General features: G+C 71.5%; 12 non-coding genes across 12 annotated transcripts; all 12 read left to right on the top strand.

Moving 5' to 3' along the window:
* The first annotated feature begins 357 nt into the window (after positions 1 to 357).
* Positions 358 to 476, top strand: LOC128071249 (5S ribosomal RNA). The gene has a single exon (XR_008201788.1). It is a non-coding gene; the product is annotated as a 5S ribosomal RNA (ribosomal RNA).
* A 1968-nt stretch (positions 477 to 2444) lies between these two features.
* Positions 2445 to 2563, top strand: LOC128071250 (5S ribosomal RNA). The gene has a single exon (XR_008201789.1). It is a non-coding gene; the product is annotated as a 5S ribosomal RNA (ribosomal RNA).
* A 1971-nt stretch (positions 2564 to 4534) lies between these two features.
* On the top strand, positions 4535 to 4653 carry LOC128071251 (5S ribosomal RNA). The gene has a single exon (XR_008201790.1). It is a non-coding gene; the product is annotated as a 5S ribosomal RNA (ribosomal RNA).
* A 1944-nt stretch (positions 4654 to 6597) lies between these two features.
* On the top strand, positions 6598 to 6716 carry LOC128071252 (5S ribosomal RNA). Its single transcript, XR_008201791.1, has one exon. It is a non-coding gene; the product is annotated as a 5S ribosomal RNA (ribosomal RNA).
* A 1960-nt stretch (positions 6717 to 8676) lies between these two features.
* On the top strand, positions 8677 to 8795 carry LOC128071253 (5S ribosomal RNA). The gene has a single exon (XR_008201792.1). It is a non-coding gene; the product is annotated as a 5S ribosomal RNA (ribosomal RNA).
* A 1969-nt stretch (positions 8796 to 10764) lies between these two features.
* On the top strand, positions 10765 to 10883 carry LOC128071254 (5S ribosomal RNA). The gene has a single exon (XR_008201793.1). It is a non-coding gene; the product is annotated as a 5S ribosomal RNA (ribosomal RNA).
* A 1971-nt stretch (positions 10884 to 12854) lies between these two features.
* LOC128071255 (5S ribosomal RNA) lies at positions 12855 to 12973 on the top strand. Its single transcript, XR_008201794.1, has one exon. It is a non-coding gene; the product is annotated as a 5S ribosomal RNA (ribosomal RNA).
* Positions 12974 to 14940: 1967 nt separating this feature from the next.
* LOC128071256 (5S ribosomal RNA) lies at positions 14941 to 15059 on the top strand. The gene has a single exon (XR_008201795.1). It is a non-coding gene; the product is annotated as a 5S ribosomal RNA (ribosomal RNA).
* A 1971-nt stretch (positions 15060 to 17030) lies between these two features.
* Positions 17031 to 17149, top strand: LOC128071257 (5S ribosomal RNA). Its single transcript, XR_008201796.1, has one exon. It is a non-coding gene; the product is annotated as a 5S ribosomal RNA (ribosomal RNA).
* Positions 17150 to 19118: 1969 nt separating this feature from the next.
* LOC128071259 (5S ribosomal RNA) lies at positions 19119 to 19237 on the top strand. The gene has a single exon (XR_008201798.1). It is a non-coding gene; the product is annotated as a 5S ribosomal RNA (ribosomal RNA).
* Positions 19238 to 21199: 1962 nt separating this feature from the next.
* Positions 21200 to 21318, top strand: LOC128071212 (5S ribosomal RNA). Its single transcript, XR_008201754.1, has one exon. It is a non-coding gene; the product is annotated as a 5S ribosomal RNA (ribosomal RNA).
* Positions 21319 to 23293: 1975 nt separating this feature from the next.
* On the top strand, positions 23294 to 23412 carry LOC128071213 (5S ribosomal RNA). The gene has a single exon (XR_008201755.1). It is a non-coding gene; the product is annotated as a 5S ribosomal RNA (ribosomal RNA).
* Positions 23413 to 23602: the final 190 nt, after the last annotated feature.

A 23602-nucleotide genomic window follows, 5' to 3' on the forward strand; every position in this document is an offset into this window, starting at 1 on the left:
GTCCCAGGGTGGGAGAGCGCCAAGACCTCCGCGCCCCTCACTCCACCCTCCCCCCTACACCCCCCGGCAGGCACACCCGGCCCGGCTGCTCCCGGTCCCGGAAGCCCTGTGGTCCCCCGGGCCGGGCTGGGCCGGGCCGGCCGAGCGTTGGCCGGGGGTGACGGGGGGCGGGGGGCGGGGCGGCGTGGGCCGGCCACCGGGCCGCCGGGAGTCCGGTCGCGGGTGGTGCAGCTCAAGTGCAGCGCGCGCTCCGTGGAGAGCTGGAGAGCTGCGGCCGCCGGCTGGCCCGACCGGCGGGTCAGAGCGAAAGGCAGGCGCAGCGCAGGGCTCTTAGGGCGCCTGGCGGCCGCCGCCTCCGTCTACGGCCATACCACCCTGAACGCGCCCGATCTCGTCTGATCTCGGAAGCTAAGCAGGGTCGGGCCCGGTTAGTACTTGGATGGGAGACCGCCTGGGAATACCGGGTGCTGTAGGCTTTTTGTGGTTTCTTTTTTTCCCTGCCTGCCCTCTCCTTTAGCCCCCGGCCCCAGCCGCACCGCAAGCCGCACCTGCCGCTGGCCCCTGGCACCCCACCGCGCTCAGAGCCGCCGCCTGCCTTCCAGCCCCTCTCAGGTTGGGTGGCCGGGGCCCCGACTCCCGCTGCACACCTGGGTTGCCTCCGCGCGGCCCGCGAGCCCCTCGGCTTTCGGCGTCCAGGAAACCAGAGGAACGGCGGGGGCGGGGGCGCGGGCGCGGGGGTCTCTGTCTGGGGCTCCCTTGGCGGGCCTCAGGCAATTCTGGGCGGGGCCGGGGCCCCAGCCCCACCCCCAGACGCATCCTGGCAGGCAACGTCGCGGTCTCCCGCAGGCGCGGGCGCACCGCACACACACACGCACACACACACACACACACACACACACACACACACACCCTCACGCCCGCCCCCCCAGACACAGACACACCCCCCGCAGCCCAGACAGGTCAAGAGCCGGAAACCACAAGTAAGGGAGACGGAGAAAGAGGGAGAGAGAGAGACAGCAAGAGGACCACACAGGCTTCCAAAGCCCCGGCCGCCACACCCGCCCCCCTCCGCTGTGGGTATCCACCCGGCCCCCCCCAGTCGACCCGACCCCACCGTCGCCCACCGACACACTCACACGCACACTCTCTCCCACACTCACCCTCTGGCCTGGGGGCGGGGGCTGGGTCTCGCCTCAGGGAGCCAAGCCGAAGGGGACCTTTGAGACCTCGGCTGCGAGGAAGTCTTGGGGTCCCCACGGGTGATTGCCAGCCCCAGGGCACCGCGTCCAGCCGGGGCTCGCCCGGCCCAAGGCTGACGCCCCCTCCCTTGCGCACGGGCCGCTCTCTGCGGTGTGTGACGGTCTGTGCCAGAGTGTCCGTCTCGGATGGGATGCCATCCCCTGTCCCCTGTCCGTCTCCCGCTTTCCGTCTCTCTGTCGGTCGCTCTGTGTCTCCCTCTCTCTGGCTCTCGCTCCCTGGGTGTGCCTGCGCGCTCGTGTCTGTCTGTCTGTCTGTCTGCATCTGCATCTGCATCTGCATCTGCATCTGCCCTCTCGCCGTCTTGGGAGCCTGTCTCTGAACCTTCATCTCTGTCCGTCTCTGTCTCTCCTGACCCCCGGCCTGCCGTCCCTTCCTCTGGCCCCGGCCTCTCACGGGTGGGTGCTGTGGCTGTGGCCCTGGCTGACGAGCTTGCGCCGGCCGGCTGTCTCGCTTGGCGTGGGTGCCTGCGAGTGTGTCTGTGTGCCTGTCCGTGTGGCTGCATGTCGCTCGTCTGCACCCTCAGCAAGGTCCTGTGCTTGGAGGGCGGCGTGGGGGCAAGGGGAGGGGGGGGCCTCGGTAGGGCGAAGGGGCGGGGCTGACGAGCTCTGGTCGCCGGCGCTGGTGGCTGCAGGTGGGTTTGGGCACCGCGCAGGTGCCGGGCAGGATGGGCGCTCAGGGCCACGGCTGGGCTGCGCCTAGGCCCGCAGGAGGCTCAGAGGACCGCGGGCCCCAGCGGGCCCCGAGGCCCTGGGCAGCGAACGCCTTGGGGAGGTGGGCGAGGGGGTGGGGGAGGGGCGGCGGCCCCCGAGCCGGGTGGTGCCTGGAGGGTCCCAGGGTGGGAGAGCGCCAAGACCTCCGCGCCCCTCACTCCACCCTCCCCCCTACACCCCCTGGCAGGCACACCCGGCCCGGCTGCTCCCGGTCCCGGAAGCCCTGTGGTCCCCCGGGCCGGGCTGGGCCGGGCCGGCCGAGCGTTGGCCGGGGGTGACGGGGGGCGGGGGGCGGGGCGGCGTGGGCCGGCCACCGGGCCGCCGGGAGTCCGGTCGCGGGTGGTGCAGCTCAAGTGCAGCGCGCGCTCCGTGGAGAGCTGGAGAGCTGCGGCCGCCGGCTGGCCCGACCGGCGGGTCAGAGCGAAAGGCAGGCGCAGCGCAGGGCTCTTAGGGCGCCTGGCGGCCGCCGCCTCCGTCTACGGCCATACCACCCTGAACGCGCCCGATCTCGTCTGATCTCGGAAGCTAAGCAGGGTCGGGCCCGGTTAGTACTTGGATGGGAGACCGCCTGGGAATACCGGGTGCTGTAGGCTTTTTGTTGTTTCTTTTTTTCCCTGCCTGCCCTCTCCTTTAGCCCCCGGCCCCAGCCGCACCGCAAGCCGCACCTGCCGCTGGCCCCTGGCACCCCACCGCGCTCAGAGCCGCCGCCTGCCTTCCAGCCCCTCTCAGGTTGGGTGGCCGGGGCCCCGACTCCCGCTGCACACCTGGGTTGCCTCCACGGGGCCCGCGAGCCCCTCGGCTTTCGGCGTCCAGGAAACCAGAGGAACGGCGGGGGCGGGGGCGCGGGCGCGGGGGTCTCTGTCTGGGGCTCCCTTGGCGGGCCTCAGGCAATTCTGGGCGGGGCCGGGGCCCCAGCCCCACCCCCAGACGCATCCTGGCAGGCAACGTCGCGGTCTCCCGCAGGCGCGGGCGCACCGCACACACACACGCACACACACACACACACACACACACACACACACACACACCCCCTCACGCCCGCCCCCCCAGACACAGACACACCCCCCGCAGCCCAGACAGGTCAAGAGCCGGAAACCACAAGTAAGGGAGACGGAGAAAGAGGGAGAGAGAGAGACAGCAAGAGGACCACACAGGCTTCCAAAGCCCCGGCCGCCACACCCGCCCCCCTCCGCTGTGGGTATCCACCCGGCCCCCCCAGTCGACCCGACCCCACCGTCGCCCACCGACACACTCACACGCACACTCTCTCCCACACTCACCCTCTGGCCTGGGGGCGGGGGCTGGGTCTCGCCTCAGGGAGCCAAGCCGAAGGGGACCTTTGAGACCTCGGCTGCGAGGAAGTCTTGGGGTCCCCACGGGTGATTGCCAGCCCCAGGGCACCGCGTCCAGCCGGGGCTCGCCCGGCCCAAGGCTGACGCCCCCTCCCTTGCGCACGGGCCGCTCTCTGCGGTGTGTGACGGTCTGTGCCAGAGTGTCCGTCTCGGATGGGATGCCATCCCCTGTCCCCTGTCCGTCTCCCGCTTTCCGTCTCTCTGTCGGTCGCTCTGTGTCTCCCTCTCTCTGGCTCTCGCTCCCTGGGTGTGCCTGCGCGCTCGTGTCTGTCTGTCTGTCTGTCTGCATCTGCATCTGCATCTGCATCTGCATCTGCCCTCTCGCCGTCTTGGGAGCCTGTCTCTGAACCTTCATCTCTGTCCGTCTCTGTCTCTCCTGACCCCCGGCCTGCCGTCCCTTCCTCTGGCCCCGGCCTCTCACGGGTGGGTGCTGTGGCTGTGGCCCTGGCTGACGAGCTTGCGCCGGCCGGCTGTCTCGCTTGGCGTGGGTGCCTGCGAGTGTGTCTGTGTGCCTGTCCGTGTGGCTGCATGTCGCTCGTCTGCACCCTCAGCAAGGTCCTGTGCTTGGAGGGCGGCGTGGGGGCAAGGGGAGGGGGGGGCCTCGGTAGGGCGAAGGGGCGGGGCTGACGAGCTCTGGTCGCCGGCGCTGGTGGCTGCAGGTGGGTTTGGGCACCGCGCAGGTGCCGGGCAGGATGGGCGCTCAGGGCCACGGCTGGGCTGCGCCTAGGCCCGCAGGAGGCTCAGAGGACCGCGGGCCCCAGCGGGCCCCGAGGCCCTGGGCAGCGAACGCCTTGGGGAGGTGGGCGAGGGGGTGGGGGAGGGGCGGCGGCCCCCGAGCGGGGTGGTGCCTGGAGGGTCCCAGGGTGGGAGAGCGCCAAGACCTCCGTGCCCCTCACTCCACCCTCCCCCCTACACCCCCCGGCAGGCACACCCGGCCCGGCTGCTCCCGGTCCCGGAAGCCCTGTGGTCCCCCGGGCCGGGCTGGGCCGGGCCGGCCGAGCGTTGGCCGGGGGTGACGGGGGGCGGGGGGCGGGGCGGCGTGGGCCGGCCACCGGGCCGCCGGGAGTCCGGTCGCGGGTGGTGCAGCTCAAGTGCAGCGCGCGCTCCGTGGAGAGCTGGAGAGCTGCGGCCGCCGGCTGGCCCGACCGGCGGGTCAGAGCGAAAGGCAGGCGCAGCGCAGGGCTCTTAGGGCGCCTGGCGGCCGCCGCCTCCGTCTACGGCCATACCACCCTGAACGCGCCCGATCTCGTCTGATCTCGGAAGCTAAGCAGGGTCGGGCCCGGTTAGTACTTGGATGGGAGACCGCCTGGGAATACCGGGTGCTGTAGGCTTTTTGTTGTTTCTTTTTTTCCCTGCCTGCCCTCTCCTTTAGCCCCCGGCCCCAGCCGCACCGCAAGCCGCACCTGCCGCTGGCCCCTGGCACCCCACCGCGCTCAGAGCCGCCGCCTGCCTTCCAGCCCCTCTCAGGTTGGGTGGCCGGGGCCCCGACTCCCGCTGCACACCTGGGTTGCCTCCGCGCGGCCCGCGAGCCCCTCGGCTTTCGGCGTCCAGGAAACCAGAGGAACGGCGGGGGCGGGGGCGCGGGCGCGGGGGTCTCTGTCTGGGGCTCCCTTGGCGGGCCTCAGGCAATTCTGGGCGGGGCCGGGGCCCCAGCCCCACCCCCAGACGCATCCTGGCAGGCAACGTCGCGGTCTCCCGCAGGCGCGGGCGCACCGCACACACACACGCACACACACACACACACACACACACACACCCTCACGCCCGCCCCCCCAGACACAGACACACCCCCCGCAGCCCAGACAGGTCAAGAGCCGGAAACCACAAGTAAGGGAGACGGAGAAAGAGGGAGAGAGAGAGACAGCAAGAGGACCACACAGGCTTCCAAAGCCCCGGCCGCCACACCCGCCCCCCTCCGCTGTGGGTATCCACCCGGCCCCCCCAGTCGACCCGACCCCACCGTCGCCCACCGACACACTCACACGCACACTCTCTCCCACACTCACCCTCTGGCCTGGGGGCGGGGGCTGGGTCTCGCCTCAGGGAGCCAAGCCGAAGGGGACCTTTGAGACCTCGGCTGCGAGGAAGTCTTGGGGTCCCCACGGGTGATTGCCAGCCCCAGGGCACCGCGTCCAGCCGGGGCTCGCCCGGCCCAAGGCTGACGCCCCCTCCCTTGCGCACGGGCCGCTCTCTGCGGTGTGTGACGGTCTGTGCCAGAGTGTCCGTCTCGGATGGGATGCCATCCCCTGTCCCCTGTCCGTCTCCCGCTTTCCGTCTCTCTGTCGGTCGCTCTGTGTCTCCCTCTCTCTGGCTCTCGCTCCCTGGGTGTGCCTGCGCGCTCGTGTCTGTCTGTCTGTCTGTCTGCATCTGCATCTGCATCTGCATCTGCATCTGCCCTCTCGCCGTCTTGGGAGCCTGTCTCTGAACCTTCATCTCTGTCCGTCTCTGTCTCTCCTGACCCCCGGCCTGCCGTCCCTTCCTCTGGCCCCGGCCTCTCACGGGTGGGTGCTGTGGCTGTGGCCCTGGCTGACGAGCTTGCGCCGGCCGGCTGTCTCGCTTGGCGTGGGTGCCTGCGAGTGTGTCTGTGTGCCTGTCCGTGTGGCTGCATGTCGCTCGTCTGCACCCTCAGCAAGGTCCTGTGCTTGGAGGGCGGCGTGGGGGCAAGGGGAGGGGGGGGCCTCGGTAGGGCGAAGGGGCGGGGCTGACGAGCTCTGGTCGCCGGCGCTGGTGGCTGCAGGTGGGTTTGGGCACCGCGCAGGTGCCGGGCAGGATGGGCGCTCAGGGCCACGGCTGGGCTGCGCCTAGGCCCGCAGGAGGCTCAGAGGACCGCGGGCCCCAGCGGGCCCCGAGGCCCTGGGCAGCGAACGCCTTGGGGAGGTGGGCGAGGGGGTGGGGGAGGGGCGGCGGCCCCCGAGCCGGGTGGTGCCTGGAGGGTCCCAGGGTGGGAGAGCGCCAAGACCTCCGCGCCCCTCACTCCACCCTCCCCCCTACACCCCCCGGCAGGCACACCCGGCCCGGCTGCTCCCGGTCCCGGAAGCCCTGTGGTCCCCCGGGCCGGGCTGGGCCGGGCCGGCCGAGCGTTGGCCGGGGGTGACGGGGGGCGGGGGCCGGCCACCGGGCCGCCGGGAGTCCGGTCGCGGGTGGTGCAGCTCAAGTGCAGCGCGCGCTCCGTGGAGAGCTGGAGAGCTGCGGCCGCCGGCTGGCCCGACCGGCGGGTCAGAGCGAAAGGCAGGCGCAGCGCAGGGCTCTTAGGGCGCCTGGCGGCCGCCGCCTCCGTCTACGGCCATACCACCCTGAACGCGCCCGATCTCGTCTGATCTCGGAAGCTAAGCAGGGTCGGGCCCGGTTAGTACTTGGATGGGAGACCGCCTGGGAATACCGGGTGCTGTAGGCTTTTTGTTGTTTCTTTTTTTCCCTGCCTGCCCTCTCCTTTAGCCCCCGGCCCCAGCCGCACCGCAAGCCGCACCTGCCGCTGGCCCCTGGCACCCCACCGCGCTCAGAGCCGCCGCCTGCCTTCCAGCCCCTCTCAGGTTGGGTGGCCGGGGCCCCGACTCCCGCTGCACACCTGGGTTGCCTCCGCGCGGCCCGCGAGCCCCTCGGCTTTCGGCGTCCAGGAAACCAGAGGAACGGCGGGGGCGGGGGCGCGGGCGCGGGGGTCTCTGTCTGGGGCTCCCTTGGCGGGCCTCAGGCAATTCTGGGCGGGGCCGGGGCCCCAGCCCCACCCCCAGACGCATCCTGGCAGGCAACGTCGCGGTCTCCCGCAGGCGCGGGCGCACCGCACACACACACGCACACACACACACACACACACACACACACCCTCACGCCCGCCCCCCCAGACACAGACACACCCCCCGCAGCCCAGACAGGTCAAGAGCCGGAAACCACAAGTAAGGGAGACGGAGAAAGAGGGAGAGAGAGAGACAGCAAGAGGACCACACAGGCTTCCAAAGCCCCGGCCGCCACACCCGCCCCCCTCCGCTGTGGGTATCCACCCGGCCCCCCCCAGTCGACCCGACCCCACCGTCGCCCACCGACACACTCACACGCACACTCTCTCCCACACTCACCCTCTGGCCTGGGGGCGGGGGCTGGGTCTCGCCTCAGGGAGCCAAGCCGAAGGGGACCTTTGAGACCTCGGCTGCGAGGAAGTCTTGGGGTCCCCACGGGTGATTGCCAGCCCCAGGGCACCGCGTCCAGCCGGGGCTCGCCCGGCCCAAGGCTGACGCCCCCTCCCTTGCGCACGGGCCGCTCTCTGCGGTGTGTGACGGTCTGTGCCAGAGTGTCCGTCTCGGATGGGATGCCATCCCCTGTCCCCTGTCCGTCTCCCGCTTTCCGTCTCTCTGTCGGTCGCTCTGTGTCTCCCTCTCTCTGGCTCTCGCTCCCTGGGTGTGCCTGCGCGCTCGTGTCTGTCTGTCTGTCTGTCTGCATCTGCATCTGCATCTGCATCTGCATCTGCCCTCTCGCCGTCTTGGGAGCCTGTCTCTGAACCTTCATCTCTGTCCGTCTCTGTCTCTCCTGACCCCCGGCCTGCCGTCCCTTCCTCTGGCCCCGGCCTCTCACGGGTGGGTGCTGTGGCTGTGGCCCTGGCTGACGAGCTTGCGCCGGCCGGCTGTCTCGCTTGGCGTGGGTGCCTGCGAGTGTGTCTGTGTGCCTGTCCGTGTGGCTGCATGTCGCTCGTCTGCACCCTCAGCAAGGTCCTGTGCTTGGAGGGCGGCGTGGGGGCAAGGGGAGGGGGGGGCCTCGGTAGGGCGAAGGGGCGGGGCTGACGAGCTCTGGTCGCCGGCGCTGGTGGCTGCAGGTGGGTTTGGGCACCGCGCAGGTGCCGGGCAGGATGGGCGCTCAGGGCCACGGCTGGGCTGCGCCTAGGCCCGCAGGAGGCTCAGAGGACCGCGGGCCCCAGCGGGCCCCGAGGCCCTGGGCAGCGAACGCCTTGGGGAGGTGGGCGAGGGGGTGGGGGAGGGGCGGCGGCCCCCGAGCCGGGTGGTGCCTGGAGGGTCCCAGGGTGGGAGAGCGCCAAGACCTCCGCGCCCCTCACTCCACCCTCCCCCCTACACCCCCCGGCAGGCACACCCGGCCCGGCTGCTCCCGGTCCCGGAAGCCCTGTGGTCCCCCGGGCCGGGCTGGGCCGGGCCGGCCGAGCGTTGGCCGGGGGTGACGGGGGGCGGGGGGCGGGGCGGCGTGGGCCGGCCACCGGGCCGCCGGGAGTCCGGTCGCGGGTGGTGCAGCTCAAGTGCAGCGCGCGCTCCGTGGAGAGCTGGAGAGCTGCGGCCGCCGGCTGGCCCGACCGGCGGGTCAGAGCGAAAGGCAGGCGCAGCGCAGGGCTCTTAGGGCGCCTGGCGGCCGCCGCCTCCGTCTACGGCCATACCACCCTGAACGCGCCCGATCTCGTCTGATCTCGGAAGCTAAGCAGGGTCGGGCCCGGTTAGTACTTGGATGGGAGACCGCCTGGGAATACCGGGTGCTGTAGGCTTTTTGTGGTTTCTTTTTTTCCCTGCCTGCCCTCTCCTTTAGCCCCCGGCCCCAGCCGCACCGCAAGCCGCACCTGCCGCTGGCCCCTGGCACCCCACCGCGCTCAGAGCCGCCGCCTGCCTTCCAGCCCCTCTCAGGTTGGGTGGCCGGGGCCCCGACTCCCGCTGCACACCTGGGTTGCCTCCGCGCGGCCCGCGAGCCCCTCGGCTTTCGGCGTCCAGGAAACCAGAGGAACGGCGGGGGCGGGGGCGCGGGCGCGGGGGTCTCTGTCTGGGGCTCCCTTGGCGGGCCTCAGGCAATTCTGGGCGGGGCCGGGGCCCCAGCCCCACCCCCAGACGCATCCTGGCAGGCAACGTCGCGGTCTCCCGCAGGCGCGGGCGCACCGCACACACACACGCACACACACACACACACACACACACACACACACACACCCCCTCACGCCCGCCCCCCCAGACACAGACACACCCCCCGCAGCCCAGACAGGTCAAGAGCCGGAAACCACAAGTAAGGGAGACGGAGAAAGAGGGAGAGAGAGAGACAGCAAGAGGACCACACAGGCTTCCAAAGCCCCGGCCGCCACACCCGCCCCCCTCCGCTGTGGGTATCCACCCGGCCCCCCCAGTCGACCCGACCCCACCGTCGCCCACCGACACACTCACACGCACACTCTCTCCCACACTCACCCTCTGGCCTGGGGGCGGGGGCTGGGTCTCGCCTCAGGGAGCCAAGCCGAAGGGGACCTTTGAGACCTCGGCTGCGAGGAAGTCTTGGGGTCCCCACGGGTGATTGCCAGCCCCAGGGCACCGCGTCCAGCCGGGGCTCGCCCGGCCCAAGGCTGACGCCCCCTCCCTTGCGCACGGGCCGCTCTCTGCGGTGTGTGACGGTCTGTGCCAGAGTGTCCGTCTCGGATGGGATGCCATCCCCTGTCCCCTGTCCGTCTCCCGCTTTCCGTCTCTCTGTCGGTCGCTCTGTGTCTCCCTCTCTCTGGCTCTCGCTCCCTGGGTGTGCCTGCGCGCTCGTGTCTGTCTGTCTGTCTGTCTGCATCTGCATCTGCATCTGCATCTGCATCTGCCCTCTCGCCGTCTTGGGAGCCTGTCTCTGAACCTTCATCTCTGTCCGTCTCTGTCTCTCCTGACCCCCGGCCTGCCGTCCCTTCCTCTGGCCCCGGCCTCTCACGGGTGGGTGCTGTGGCTGTGGCCCTGGCTGACGAGCTTGCGCCGGCCGGCTGTCTCGCTTGGCGTGGGTGCCTGCGAGTGTGTCTGTGTGCCTGTCCGTGTGGCTGCATGTCGCTCGTCTGCACCCTCAGCAAGGTCCTGTGCTTGGAGGGCGGCGTGGGGGCAAGGGGAGGGGGGGGCCTCGGTAGGGCGAAGGGGCGGGGCTGACGAGCTCTGGTCGCCGGCGCTGGTGGCTGCAGGTGGGTTTGGGCACCGCGCAGGTGCCGGGCAGGATGGGCGCTCAGGGCCACGGCTGGGCTGCGCCTAGGCCCGCAGGAGGCTCAGAGGACCGCGGGCCCCAGCGGGCCCCGAGGCCCTGGGCAGCGAACGCCTTGGGGAGGTGGGCGAGGGGGTGGGGGAGGGGCGGCGGCCCCCGAGCCGGGTGGTGCCTGGAGGGTCCCAGGGTGGGAGAGCGCCAAGACCTCCGCGCCCCTCACTCCACCCTCCCCCCTACACCCCCCGGCAGGCACACCCGGCCCGGCTGCTCCCGGTCCCGGAAGCCCTGTGGTCCCCCGGGCCGGGCTGGGCCGGGCCGGCCGAGCGTTGGCCGGGGGTGACGGGGGGCGGGGGGCGGGGCGGCGTGGGCCGGCCACCGGGCCGCCGGGAGTCCGGTCGCGGGTGGTGCAGCTCAAGTGCAGCGCGCGCTCCGTGGAGAGCTGGAGAGCTGCGGCCGCCGGCTGGCCCGACCGGCGGGTCAGAGCGAAAGGCAGGCGCAGCGCAGGGCTCTTAGGGCGCCTGGCGGCCGCCGCCTCCGTCTACGGCCATACCACCCTGAACGCGCCCGATCTCGTCTGATCTCGGAAGCTAAGCAGGGTCGGGCCCGGTTAGTACTTGGATGGGAGACCGCCTGGGAATACCGGGTGCTGTAGGCTTTTTGTGGTTTCTTTTTTTCCCTGCCTGCCCTCTCCTTTAGCCCCCGGCCCCAGCCGCACCGCAAGCCGCACCTGCCGCTGGCCCCTGGCACCCCACCGCGCTCAGAGCCGCCGCCTGCCTTCCAGCCCCTCTCAGGTTGGGTGGCCGGGGCCCCGACTCCCGCTGCACACCTGGGTTGCCTCCGCGCGGCCCGCGAGCCCCTCGGCTTTCGGCGTCCAGGAAACCAGAGGAACGGCGGGGGCGGGGGCGCGGGCGCGGGGGTCTCTGTCTGGGGCTCCCTTGGCGGGCCTCAGGCAATTCTGGGCGGGGCCGGGGCCCCAGCCCCACCCCCAGACGCATCCTGCAGGCAACGTCGCGGTCTCCCGCAGGCGCGGGCGCACCGCACACACACACGCACACACACACACACACACACACACACACACACACACACACCCTCACGCCCGCCCCCCCAGACACAGACACACCCCCCGCAGCCCAGACAGGTCAAGAGCCGGAAACCACAAGTAAGGGAGACGGAGAAAGAGGGAGAGAGAGAGACAGCAAGAGGACCACACAGGCTTCCAAAGCCCCGGCCGCCACACCCGCCCCCCTCCGCTGTGGGTATCCACCCGGCCCCCCCCAGTCGACCCGACCCCACCGTCGCCCACCGACACACTCACACGCACACTCTCTCCCACACTCACCCTCTGGCCTGGGGGCGGGGGCTGGGTCTCGCCTCAGGGAGCCAAGCCGAAGGGGACCTTTGAGACCTCGGCTGCGAGGAAGTCTTGGGGTCCCCACGGGTGATTGCCAGCCCCAGGGCACCGCGTCCAGCCGGGGCTCGCCCGGCCCAAGGCTGACGCCCCCTCCCTTGCGCACGGGCCGCTCTCTGCGGTGTGTGACGGTCTGTGCCAGAGTGTCCGTCTCGGATGGGATGCCATCCCCTGTCCCCTGTCCGTCTCCCGCTTTCCGTCTCTCTGTCGGTCGCTCTGTGTCTCCCTCTCTCTGGCTCTCGCTCCCTGGGTGTGCCTGCGCGCTCGTGTCTGTCTGTCTGTCTGTCTGCATCTGCATCTGCATCTGCATCTGCATCTGCCCTCTCGCCGTCTTGGGAGCCTGTCTCTGAACCTTCATCTCTGTCCGTCTCTGTCTCTCCTGACCCCCGGCCTGCCGTCCCTTCCTCTGGCCCCGGCCTCTCACGGGTGGGTGCTGTGGCTGTGGCCCTGGCTGACGAGCTTGCGCCGGCCGGCTGTCTCGCTTGGCGTGGGTGCCTGCGAGTGTGTCTGTGTGCCTGTCCGTGTGGCTGCATGTCGCTCGTCTGCACCCTCAGCAAGGTCCTGTGCTTGGAGGGCGGCGTGGGGGCAAGGGGAGGGGGGGGCCTCGGTAGGGCGAAGGGGCGGGGCTGACGAGCTCTGGTCGCCGGCGCTGGTGGCTGCAGGTGGGTTTGGGCACCGCGCAGGTGCCGGGCAGGATGGGCGCTCAGGGCCACGGCTGGGCTGCGCCTAGGCCCGCAGGAGGCTCAGAGGACCGCGGGCCCCAGCGGGCCCCGAGGCCCTGGGCAGCGAACGCCTTGGGGAGGTGGGCGAGGGGGTGGGGGAGGGGCGGCGGCCCCCGAGCCGGGTGGTGCCTGGAGGGTCCCAGGGTGGGAGAGCGCCAAGACCTCCGCGCCCCTCACTCCACCCTCCCCCCTACACCCCCCGGCAGGCACACCCGGCCCGGCTGCTCCCGGTCCCGGAAGCCCTGTGGTCCCCCGGGCCGGGCTGGGCCGGGCCGGCCGAGCGTTGGCCGGGGGTGACGGGGGGCGGGGGGCGGGGCGGCGTGGGCCGGCCACCGGGCCGCCGGGAGTCCGGTCGCGGGTGGTGCAGCTCAAGTGCAGCGCGCGCTCCGTGGAGAGCTGGAGAGCTGCGGCCGCCGGCTGGCCCGACCGGCGGGTCAGAGCGAAAGGCAGGCGCAGCGCAGGGCTCTTAGGGCGCCTGGCGGCCGCCGCCTCCGTCTACGGCCATACCACCCTGAACGCGCCCGATCTCGTCTGATCTCGGAAGCTAAGCAGGGTCGGGCCCGGTTAGTACTTGGATGGGAGACCGCCTGGGAATACCGGGTGCTGTAGGCTTTTTGTTGTTTCTTTTTTTCCCTGCCTGCCCTCTCCTTTAGCCCCCGGCCCCAGCCGCACCGCAAGCCGCACCTGCCGCTGGCCCCTGGCACCCCACCGCGCTCAGAGCCGCCGCCTGCCTTCCAGCCCCTCTCAGGTTGGGTGGCCGGGGCCCCGACTCCCGCTGCACACCTGGGTTGCCTCCGCGCGGCCCGCGAGCCCCTCGGCTTTCGGCGTCCAGGAAACCAGAGGAACGGCGGGGGCGGGGGCGCGGGCGCGGGGGTCTCTGTCTGGGGCTCCCTTGGCGGGCCTCAGGCAATTCTGGGCGGGGCCGGGGCCCCAGCCCCACCCCCAGACGCATCCTGGCAGGCAACGTCGCGGTCTCCCGCAGGCGCGGGCGCACCGCACACACACACGCACACACACACACACACACACACACACACACACACCCCCTCACGCCCGCCCCCCCAGACACAGACACACCCCCCGCAGCCCAGACAGGTCAAGAGCCGGAAACCACAAGTAAGGGAGACGGAGAAAGAGGGAGAGAGAGAGACAGCAAGAGGACCACACAGGCTTCCAAAGCCCCGGCCGCCACACCCGCCCCCCCTCCGCTGTGGGTATCCACCCGGCCCCCCCAGTCGACCCGACCCCACCGTCGCCCACCGACACACTCACACGCACACTCTCTCCCACACTCACCCTCTGGCCTGGGGGCGGGGGCTGGGTCTCGCCTCAGGGAGCCAAGCCGAAGGGGACCTTTGAGACCTCGGCTGCGAGGAAGTCTTGGGGTCCCCACGGGTGATTGCCAGCCCCAGGGCACCGCGTCCAGCCGGGGCCGCCCGGCCCAAGGCTGACGCCCCCTCCCTTGCGCACGGGCCGCTCTCTGCGGTGTGTGACGGTCTGTGCCAGAGTGTCCGTCTCGGATGGGATGCCATCCCCTGTCCCCTGTCCGTCTCCCGCTTTCCGTCTCTCTGTCGGTCGCTCTGTGTCTCCCTCTCTCTGGCTCTCGCTCCCTGGGTGTGCCTGCGCGCTCGTGTCTGTCTGTCTGTCTGTCTGCATCTGCATCTGCATCTGCATCTGCATCTGCCCTCTCGCCGTCTTGGGAGCCTGTCTCTGAACCTTCATCTCTGTCCGTCTCTGTCTCTCCTGACCCCCGGCCTGCCGTCCCTTCCTCTGGCCCCGGCCTCTCACGGGTGGGTGCTGTGGCTGTGGCCCTGGCTGACGAGCTTGCGCCGGCCGGCTGTCTCGCTTGGCGTGGGTGCCTGCGAGTGTGTCTGTGTGCCTGTCCGTGTGGCTGCATGTCGCTCGTCTGCACCCTCAGCAAGGTCCTGTGCTTGGAGGGCGGCGTGGGGGCAAGGGGAGGGGGGGGCCTCGGTAGGGCGAAAGGGCGGGGCTGACGAGCTCTGGTCGCCGGCGCTGGTGGCTGCAGGTGGGTTTGGGCACCGCGCAGGTGCCGGGCAGGATGGGCGCTCAGGGCCACGGCTGGGCTGCGCCTAGGCCCGCAGGAGGCTCAGAGGACCGCGGGCCCCAGCGGGCCCCGAGGCCCTGGGCAGCGAACGCCTTGGGGAGGTGGGCGAGGGGGTGGGGGAGGGGCGGCGGCCCCCGAGCCGGGTGGTGCCTGGAGGGTCCCAGGGTGGGAGAGCGCCAAGACCTCCGCGCCCCTCACTCCACCCTCCCCCCTACACCCCCCGGCAGGCACACCCGGCCCGGCTGCTCCCGGTCCCGGAAGCCCTGTGGTCCCCCGGGCCGGGCTGGGCCGGGCCGGCCGAGCGTTGGCCGGGGGTGACGGGGGGCGGGGGGCGGGGCGGCGTGGGCCGGCCACCGGGCCGCCGGGAGTCCGGTCGCGGGTGGTGCAGCTCAAGTGCAGCGCGCGCTCCGTGGAGAGCTGGAGAGCTGCGGCCGCCGGCTGGCCCGACCGGCGGGTCAGAGCGAAAGGCAGGCGCAGCGCAGGGCTCTTAGGGCGCCTGGCGGCCGCCGCCTCCGTCTACGGCCATACCACCCTGAACGCGCCCGATCTCGTCTGATCTCGGAAGCTAAGCAGGGTCGGGCCCGGTTAGTACTTGGATGGGAGACCGCCTGGGAATACCGGGTGCTGTAGGCTTTTTGTTGTTTCTTTTTTTCCCTGCCTGCCCTCTCCTTTAGCCCCCGGCCCCAGCCGCACCGCAAGCCGCACCTGCCGCTGGCCCCTGGCACCCCACCGCGCTCAGAGCCGCCGCCTGCCTTCCAGCCCCTCTCAGGTTGGGTGGCCGGGGCCCCGACTCCCGCTGCACACCTGGGTTGCCTCCGCGCGGCCCGCGAGCCCCTCGGCTTTCGGCGTCCAGGAAACCAGAGGAACGGCGGGGGCGGGGGCGCGGGCGCGGGGGTCTCTGTCTGGGGCTCCCTTGGCGGGCCTCAGGCAATTCTGGGCGGGGCCGGGGCCCCAGCCCCACCCCCAGACGCATCCTGGCAGGCAACGTCGCGGTCTCCCGCAGGCGCGGGCGCACCGCACACACACACGCACACACACACACACACACACACACACACACACACACACCCCCTCACGCCCGCCCCCCCAGACACAGACACACCCCCCGCAGCCCAGACAGGTCAAGAGCCGGAAACCACAAGTAAGGGAGACGGAGAAAGAGGGAGAGAGAGAGACAGCAAGAGGACCACACAGGCTTCCAAAGCCCCGGCCGCCACACCCGCCCCCCTCCGCTGTGGGTATCCACCCGGCCCCCCCAGTCGACCCGACCCCACCGTCGCCCACCGACACACTCACACGCACACTCTCTCCCACACTCACCCTCTGGCCTGGGGGCGGGGGCTGGGTCTCGCCTCAGGGAGCCAAGCCGAAGGGGACCTTTGAGACCTCGGCTGCGAGGAAGTCTTGGGGTCCCCACGGGTGATTGCCAGCCCCAGGGCACCGCGTCCAGCCGGGGCTCGCCCGGCCCAAGGCTGACGCCCCCTCCCTTGCGCACGGGCCGCTCTCTGCGGTGTGTGACGGTCTGTGCCAGAGTGTCCGTCTCGGATGGGATGCCATCCCCTGTCCCCTGTCCGTCTCCCGCTTTCCGTCTCTCTGTCGGTCGCTCTGTGTCTCCCTCTCTCTGGCTCTCGCTCCCTGGGTGTGCCTGCGCGCTCGTGTCTGTCTGTCTGTCTGTCTGCATCTGCATCTGCATCTGCATCTGCATCTGCCCTCTCGCCGTCTTGGGAGCCTGTCTCTGAACCTTCATCTCTGTCCGTCTCTGTCTCTCCTGACCCCCGGCCTGCCGTCCCTTCCTCTGGCCCCGGCCTCTCACGGGTGGGTGCTGTGGCTGTGGCCCTGGCTGACGAGCTTGCGCCGGCCGGCTGTCTCGCTTGGCGTGGGTGCCTGCGAGTGTGTCTGTGTGCCTGTCCGTGTGGCTGCATGTCGCTCGTCTGCACCCTCAGCAAGGTCCTGTGCTTGGAGGGCGGCGTGGGGGCAAGGGGAGGGGGGGGCCTCGGTAGGGCGAAGGGGCGGGGCTGACGAGCTCTGGTCGCCGGCGCTGGTGGCTGCAGGTGGGTTTGGGCACCGCGCAGGTGCCGGGCAGGATGGGCGCTCAGGGCCACGGCTGGGCTGCGCCTAGGCCCGCAGGAGGCTCAGAGGACCGCGGGCCCCAGCGGGCCCCGAGGCCCTGGGCAGCGAACGCCTTGGGGAGGTGGGCGAGGGGGTGGGGGAGGGGCGGCGGCCCCCGAGCCGGGTGGTGCCTGGAGGGTCCCAGGGTGGGAGAGCGCCAAGACCTCCGCGCCCCTCACTCCACCCTCCCCCCTACACCCCCCGGCAGGCACACCCGGCCCGGCTGCTCCCGGTCCCGGAAGCCCTGTGGTCCCCCGGGCCGGGCTGGGCCGGGCCGGCCGAGCGTTGGCCGGGGGTGACGGGGGGCGGGGGGCGGGGCGGCGTGGGCCGGCCACCGGGCCGCCGGGAGTCCGGTCGCGGGTGGTGCAGCTCAAGTGCAGCGCGCGCTCCGTGGAGAGCTGGAGAGCTGCGGCCGCCGGCTGGCCCGACCGGCGGGTCAGAGCGAAAGGCAGGCGCAGCGCAGGGCTCTTAGGGCGCCTGGCGGCCGCCGCCTCCGTCTACGGCCATACCACCCTGAACGCGCCCGATCTCGTCTGATCTCGGAAGCTAAGCAGGGTCGGGCCCGGTTAGTACTTGGATGGGAGACCGCCTGGGAATACCGGGTGCTGTAGGCTTTTTGTGGTTTCTTTTTTTCCCTGCCTGCCCTCTCCTTTAGCCCCCGGCCCCAGCCGCACCGCAAGCCGCACCTGCCGCTGGCCCCTGGCACCCCACCGCGCTCAGAGCCGCCGCCTGCCTTCCAGCCCCTCTCAGGTTGGGTGGCCGGGGCCCCGACTCCCGCTGCACACCTGGGTTGCCTCCGCGCGGCCCGCGAGCCCCTCGGCTTTCGGCGTCCAGGAAACCAGAGGAACGGCGGGGGCGGGGGCGCGGGCGCGGGGGTCTCTGTCTGGGGCTCCCTTGGCGGGCCTCAGGCAATTCTGGGCGGGGCCGGGGCCCCAGCCCCACCCCCAGACGCATCCTGGCAGGCAACGTCGCGGTCTCCCGCAGGCGCGGGCGCACCGCACACACACACGCACACACACACACACACACACACACACACACACACACACCCCCTCACGCCCGCCCCCCCAGACACAGACACACCCCCCGCAGCCCAGACATCAAGAGCCGGAAACCACAAGTAAGGGAGACGGAGAAAGAGGGAGAGAGAGAGACAGCAAGAGGACCACACAGGCTTCCAAAGCCCCGGCCGCCACACCCGCCCCCCTCCGCTGTGGGTATCCACCCGGCCCCCCCAGTCGACCCGACCCCACCGTCGCCCACCGACACACTCACACGCACACTCTCTCCCACACTCACCCTCTGGCCTGGGGGCGGGGGCTGGGTCTCGCCTCAGGGAGCCAAGCCGAAGGGGACCTTTGAGACCTCGGCTGCGAGGAAGTCTTGGGGTCCCCACGGGTGATTGCCAGCCCCAGGGCACCGCGTCCAGCCGGGGCTCGCCCGGCCCAAGGCTGACGCCCCCTCCCTTGCGCACGGGCCGCTCTCTGCGGTGTGTGACGGTCTGTGCCAGAGTGTCCGTCTCGGATGGGATGCCATCCCCTGTCCCCTGTCCGTCTCCCGCTTTCCGTCTCTCTGTCGGTCGCTCTGTGTCTCCCTCTCTCTGGCTCTCGCTCCCTGGGTGTGCCTGCGCGCTCGTGTCTGTCTGTCTGTCTGTCTGCATCTGCATCTGCATCTGCATCTGCATCTGCCCTCTCGCCGTCTTGGGAGCCTGTCTCTGAACCTTCATCTCTGTCCGTCTCTGTCTCTCCTGACCCCCGGCCTGCCGTCCCTTCCTCTGGCCCCGGCCTCTCACGGGTGGGTGCTGTGGCTGTGGCCCTGGCTGACGAGCTTGCGCCGGCCGGCTGTCTCGCTTGGCGTGGGTGCCTGCGAGTGTGTCTGTGTGCCTGTCCGTGTGGCTGCATGTCGCTCGTCTGCACCCTCAGCAAGGTCCTGTGCTTGGAGGGCGGCGTGGGGGCAAGGGGAGGGGGGGGCCTCGGTAGGGCGAAGGGGCGGGGCTGACGAGCTCTGGTCGCCGGCGCTGGTGGCTGCAGGTGGGTTTGGGCACCGCGCAGGTGCCGGGCAGGATGGGCGCTCAGGGCCACGGCTGGGCTGCGCCTAGGCCCGCAGGAGGCTCAGAGGACCGCGGGCCCCAGCGGGCCCCGAGGCCCTGGGCAGCGAACGCCTTGGGGAGGTGGGCGAGGGGGTGGGGGAGGGGCGGCGGCCCCCGAGCCGGGTGGTGCCTGGAGGGTCCCAGGGTGGGAGAGCGCCAAGACCTCCGCGCCCCTCACTCCACCCTCCCCCCTACACCCCCCGGCAGGCACACCCGGCCCGGCTGCTCCCGGTCCCGGAAGCCCTGTGGTCCCCCGGGCCGGGCTGGGCCGGGCCGGCCGAGCGTTGGCCGGGGGTGACGGGGGGCGGGGGGCGGGGCGGCGTGGGCCGGCCACCGGGCCGCCGGGAGTCCGGTCGCGGGTGGTGCAGCTCAAGTGCAGCGCGCGCTCCGTGGAGAGCTGGAGAGCTGCGGCCGCCGGCTGGCCCGACCGGCGGGTCAGAGCGAAAGGCAGGCGCAGCGCAGGGCTCTTAGGGCGCCTGGCGGCCGCCGCCTCCGTCTACGGCCATACCACCCTGAACGCGCCCGATCTCGTCTGATCTCGGAAGCTAAGCAGGGTCGGGCCCGGTTAGTACTTGGATGGGAGACCGCCTGGGAATACCGGGTGCTGTAGGCTTTTTGTGGTTTCTTTTTTTCCCTGCCTGCCCTCTCCTTTAGCCCCCGGCCCCAGCCGCACCGCAAGCCGCACCTGCCGCTGGCCCCTGGCACCCCACCGCGCTCAGAGCCGCCGCCTGCCTTCCAGCCCCTCTCAGGTTGGGTGGCCGGGGCCCCGACTCCCGCTGCACACCTGGGTTGCCTCCGCGCGGCCCGCGAGCCCCTCGGCTTTCGGCGTCCAGGAAACCAGAGGAACGGCGGGGGCGGGGGCGCGGGCGCGGGGGTCTCTGTCTGGGGCTCCCTTGGCGGGCCTCAGGCAATTCTGGGCGGGGCCGGGGCCCCAGCCCCACCCCCAGACGCATCCTGGCAGGCAACGTCGCGGTCTCCCGCAGGCGCGGGCGCACCGCACACACACACGCACACACACACACACACACACACACACACACACACCCCCTCACGCCCGCCCCCCCAGACACAGACACACCCCCCGCAGCCCAGACAGGTCAAGAGCCGGAAACCACAAGTAAGGGAGACGGAGAAAGAGGGAGAGAGAGAGACAGCAAGAGGACCACACAGGCTTCCAAAGCCCCGGCCGCCACACCCGCCCCCCTCCGCTGTGGGTATCCACCCGGCCCCCCCCAGTCGACCCGACCCCACCGTCGCCCACCGACACACTCACACGCACACTCTCTCCCACACTCACCCTCTGGCCTGGGGGCGGGGGCTGGGTCTCGCCTCAGGGAGCCAAGCCGAAGGGGACCTTTGAGACCTCGGCTGCGAGGAAGTCTTGGGGTCCCCACGGGTGATTGCCAGCCCCAGGGCACCGCGTCCAGCCGGGGCTCGCCCGGCCCAAGGCTGACGCCCCCTCCCTTGCGCACGGGCCGCTCTCTGCGGTGTGTGACGGTCTGTGCCAGAGTGTCCGTCTCGGATGGGATGCCATCCCCTGTCCCCTGTCCGTCTCCCGCTTTCCGTCTCTCTGTCGGTCGCTCTGTGTCTCCCTCTCTCTGGCTCTCGCTCCCTGGGTGTGCCTGCGCGCTCGTGTCTGTCTGTCTGTCTGTCTGCATCTGCATCTGCATCTGCATCTGCCCTCTCGCCGTCTTGGGAGCCTGTCTCTGAACCTTCATCTCTGTCCGTCTCTGTCTCTCCTGACCCCCGGCCTGCCGTCCCTTCCTCTGGCCCCGGCCTCTCACGGGTGGGTGCTGTGGCTGTGGCCCTGGCTGACGAGCTTGCGCCGGCCGGCTGTCTCGCTTGGCGTGGGTGCCTGCGAGTGTGTCTGTGTGCCTGTCCGTGTGGCTGCATGTCGCTCGTCTGCACCCTCAGCAAGGTCCTGTGCTTGGAGGGCGGCGTGGGGGCAAGGGGAGGGGGGGGCCTCGGTAGGGCGAAGGGGCGGGGCTGACGAGCTCTGGTCGCCGGCGCTGGTGGCTGCAGGTGGGTTTGGGCACCGCGCAGGTGCCGGGCAGGATGGGCGCTCAGGGCCACGGCTGGGCTGCGCCTAGGCCCGCAGGAGGCTCAGAGGACCGCGGGCCCCAGCGGGCCCCGAGGCCCTGGGCAGCGAACGCCTTGGGGAGGTGGGCGAGGGGGTGGGGGAGGGGCGGCGGCCCCCGAGCCGGGTGGTGCCTGGAGGGTCCCAGGGTGGGAGAGCGCCAAGACCTCCGCGCCCCTCACTCCACCCTCCCCCCTACACCCCCCGGCAGGCACTCCCGCCCCGGCTGCTCCCGGTCCCGGAAGCCCTGTGGTCCCCCGGGCCGGGCTGGGCCGGGCCGGCCGAGCGTTGGCCGGGGGTGACGGGGGGCGGGGGGCGGGGCGGCGTGGGCCGGCCACCGGGCCGCCGGGAGTCCGGTCGCGGGTGGTGCAGCTCAAGTGCAGCGCGCGCTCCGTGGAGAGCTGGAGAGCTGCGGCCGCCGGCTGGCCCGACCGGCGGGTCAGAGCGAAAGGCAGGCGCAGCGCAGGGCTCTTAGGGCGCCTGGCGGCCGCCGCCTCCGTCTACGGCCATACCACCCTGAACGCGCCCGATCTCGTCTGATCTCGGAAGCTAAGCAGGGTCGGGCCCGGTTAGTACTTGGATGGGAGACCGCTTGGGAATACCGGGTGCTGTAGGCTTTTTGTTGTTTCTTTTTTTCCCTGCCTGCCCTCTCCTTTAGCCCCCGGCCCCAGCCGCACCGCAAGCCGCACCTGCCGCTGGCCCCTGGCACCCCACCGCGCTCAGAGCCGCCGCCTGCCTTCCAGCCCCTCTCAGGTTGGGTGGCCGGGGCCCCGACTCCCGCTGCACACCTGGGTTGCCTCCGCGCGGCCCGCGAGCCCCTCGGCTTTCGGCGTCCAGGAAACCAGAGGAACGGCGGGGGCGGGGGCGCGGGCGCGGGGGTCTCTGTCTGGGGCTCCCTTGGCGGGCCTCAGGCAATTCTGGGCGGGGCCGGGGCCCCAGCCCCACCCCCAGACGCATCCTGGCAGGCAACGTCGCGGTCTCCCGCAGGCGCGGGCGCACCGCACACACACACGCACACACACACACACACACACACACACACACACACCCCCTCACGCCCGCCCCCCCAGACACAGACACACCCCCCGCAGCCCAGACAGGTCAAGAGCCGGAAACCACAAGTAAGGGAGACGGAGAAAGAGGGAGAGAGAGAGACAGCAAGAGGACCACACAGGCTTCCAAAGCCCCGGCCGCCACACCCGCCCCCCTCCGCTGTGGGTATCCACCCGGCCCCCCCCAGTCGACCCGACCCCACCGTCGCCCACCGACACACTCACACGCACACTCTCTCCCACACTCACCCTCTGGCCTGGGGGCGGGGGCTGGGTCTCGCCTCAGGGAGCCAAGCCGAAGGGGACCTTTGAGACCTCGGCTGCGAAGAAGTCTTGGGGTCCCCACGGGTGACTGCCAGCCCCAGGGCACCGCGTCCAGCCGGGGCTCGCCCGGCCCAAGGCTGACGCCCCCTCCCTTGCGCACGGGCCGCTCTCTGCGGTGTGTGACGGTCTGTGCCAGAGTGTCCGTCTCGGATGGGATGCCATCCCCTGTCCCCTGTCCGTCTCCCGCTTTCCGTCTCTCTGTCGGTCGCTCTGTGTCTCCCTCTCTCTGGCTCTCCCTCCCTGGGTGTGCCTGCGCGCTCGTGTCTGTCTGTCTGTCTGTCTGTCTGTCTGCATCTGCATCTGCATCTGCATCTGCCCTCTCGCCGTCTTGGGAGCCTGTCTCTGAACCTTCATCTCTTTCCGTCTCTGTCTCTCCTGACCCCCGGCCTGCCGTCCCTTCCTCTGGCCCCGGCCTCTCACGGGTGGGTGCTGTGGCTGTGGCCCTGGCTGACGAGCTTGCGCCGGCCGGCTGTCTCGCTTGGCGTGGGTGCCTGCGAGTGTGTCTGTGTGCCTGTCCGTGTGGCTGCATGTCGCTCGTCTGCACCCTCAGCAAGGTCCTGTGCTTGGAGGGCGGCGTGGGGGCAAGGGCGGGGGGGGGGGGGGGCTCGGTAGGGCGAAGGGGCGGGGATGACGAGCTCTGGTCGCCGGCGCTGGTGGCTGCAGGTGGGTTTGGGCACCGCGCAGGTGCCGGGCAGGATGGGCGCTCAGGGCCACGGCTGGGCTGCGCCTAGGCCCGCAGGAGGCTCAGAGGACCGCGGGCCCCAGCGGGCCCCGAGGCCCTGGGCAGCGAACGCCTTGGGGAGGTGGGCGAGGGGGTGGGGGAGGGGCGGCGGCCCCCGAGCCGGGTGGTGCCTGGAGGGTCCCAGGGTGGGAGAGCGCCAAGACCTCCGCGCCCCTCACTCCACCCTCCCCCCTACACCCCCCGGCAGGCACTCCCGCCCCGGCTGCTCCCGGTCCCGGAAGCCCTGTGGTCCCCCGGGCCGGGCTGGGCCGGGCCGGCCGAGCGTTGGCCGGGGGTGACGGGGGGCGGGGGGCGGGGCGGCGTGGGCCGGCCACCGGGCCGCCGGGAGTCCGGTCGCGGGTGGTGCAGCTCAAGTGCAGCGCGCGCTCCGTGGAGAGCTGGAGAGCTGCGGCCGCCGGCTGGCCCGACCGGCGGGTCAGAGCGAAAGGCAGGCGCAGCGCAGGGCTCTTAGGGCGCCTGGCGGCCGCCGCCTCCGTCTACGGCCATACCACCCTGAACGCGCCTGATCTCGTCTGATCTCGGAAGCTAAGCAGGGTCGGGCCCGGTTAGTACTTGGATGGGAGACCGCCTGGGAATACCGGGTGCTGTAGGCTTTTTGTTGTTTCTTTTTTTCCCTGCCTGCCCTCTCCTTTAGCCCCCGGCCCCAGCCGCACCGCAAGCCGCACCTGCCGCTGGCCCCTGGCACCCCACCGCGCTCAGAGCCGCCGCCTGCCTTCCAGCCCCTCTCAGGTTGGGTGGCCGGGGCCCCGACTCCCGCTGCACACCTGGGTTGCCTCCGCGCGG

This window comes from Budorcas taxicolor, unplaced genomic scaffold (assembly GCF_023091745.1).
Source record: "Budorcas taxicolor isolate Tak-1 unplaced genomic scaffold, Takin1.1 scaffold290, whole genome shotgun sequence".
Lineage (NCBI taxonomy): Eukaryota > Metazoa > Chordata > Mammalia > Artiodactyla > Bovidae > Budorcas > Budorcas taxicolor.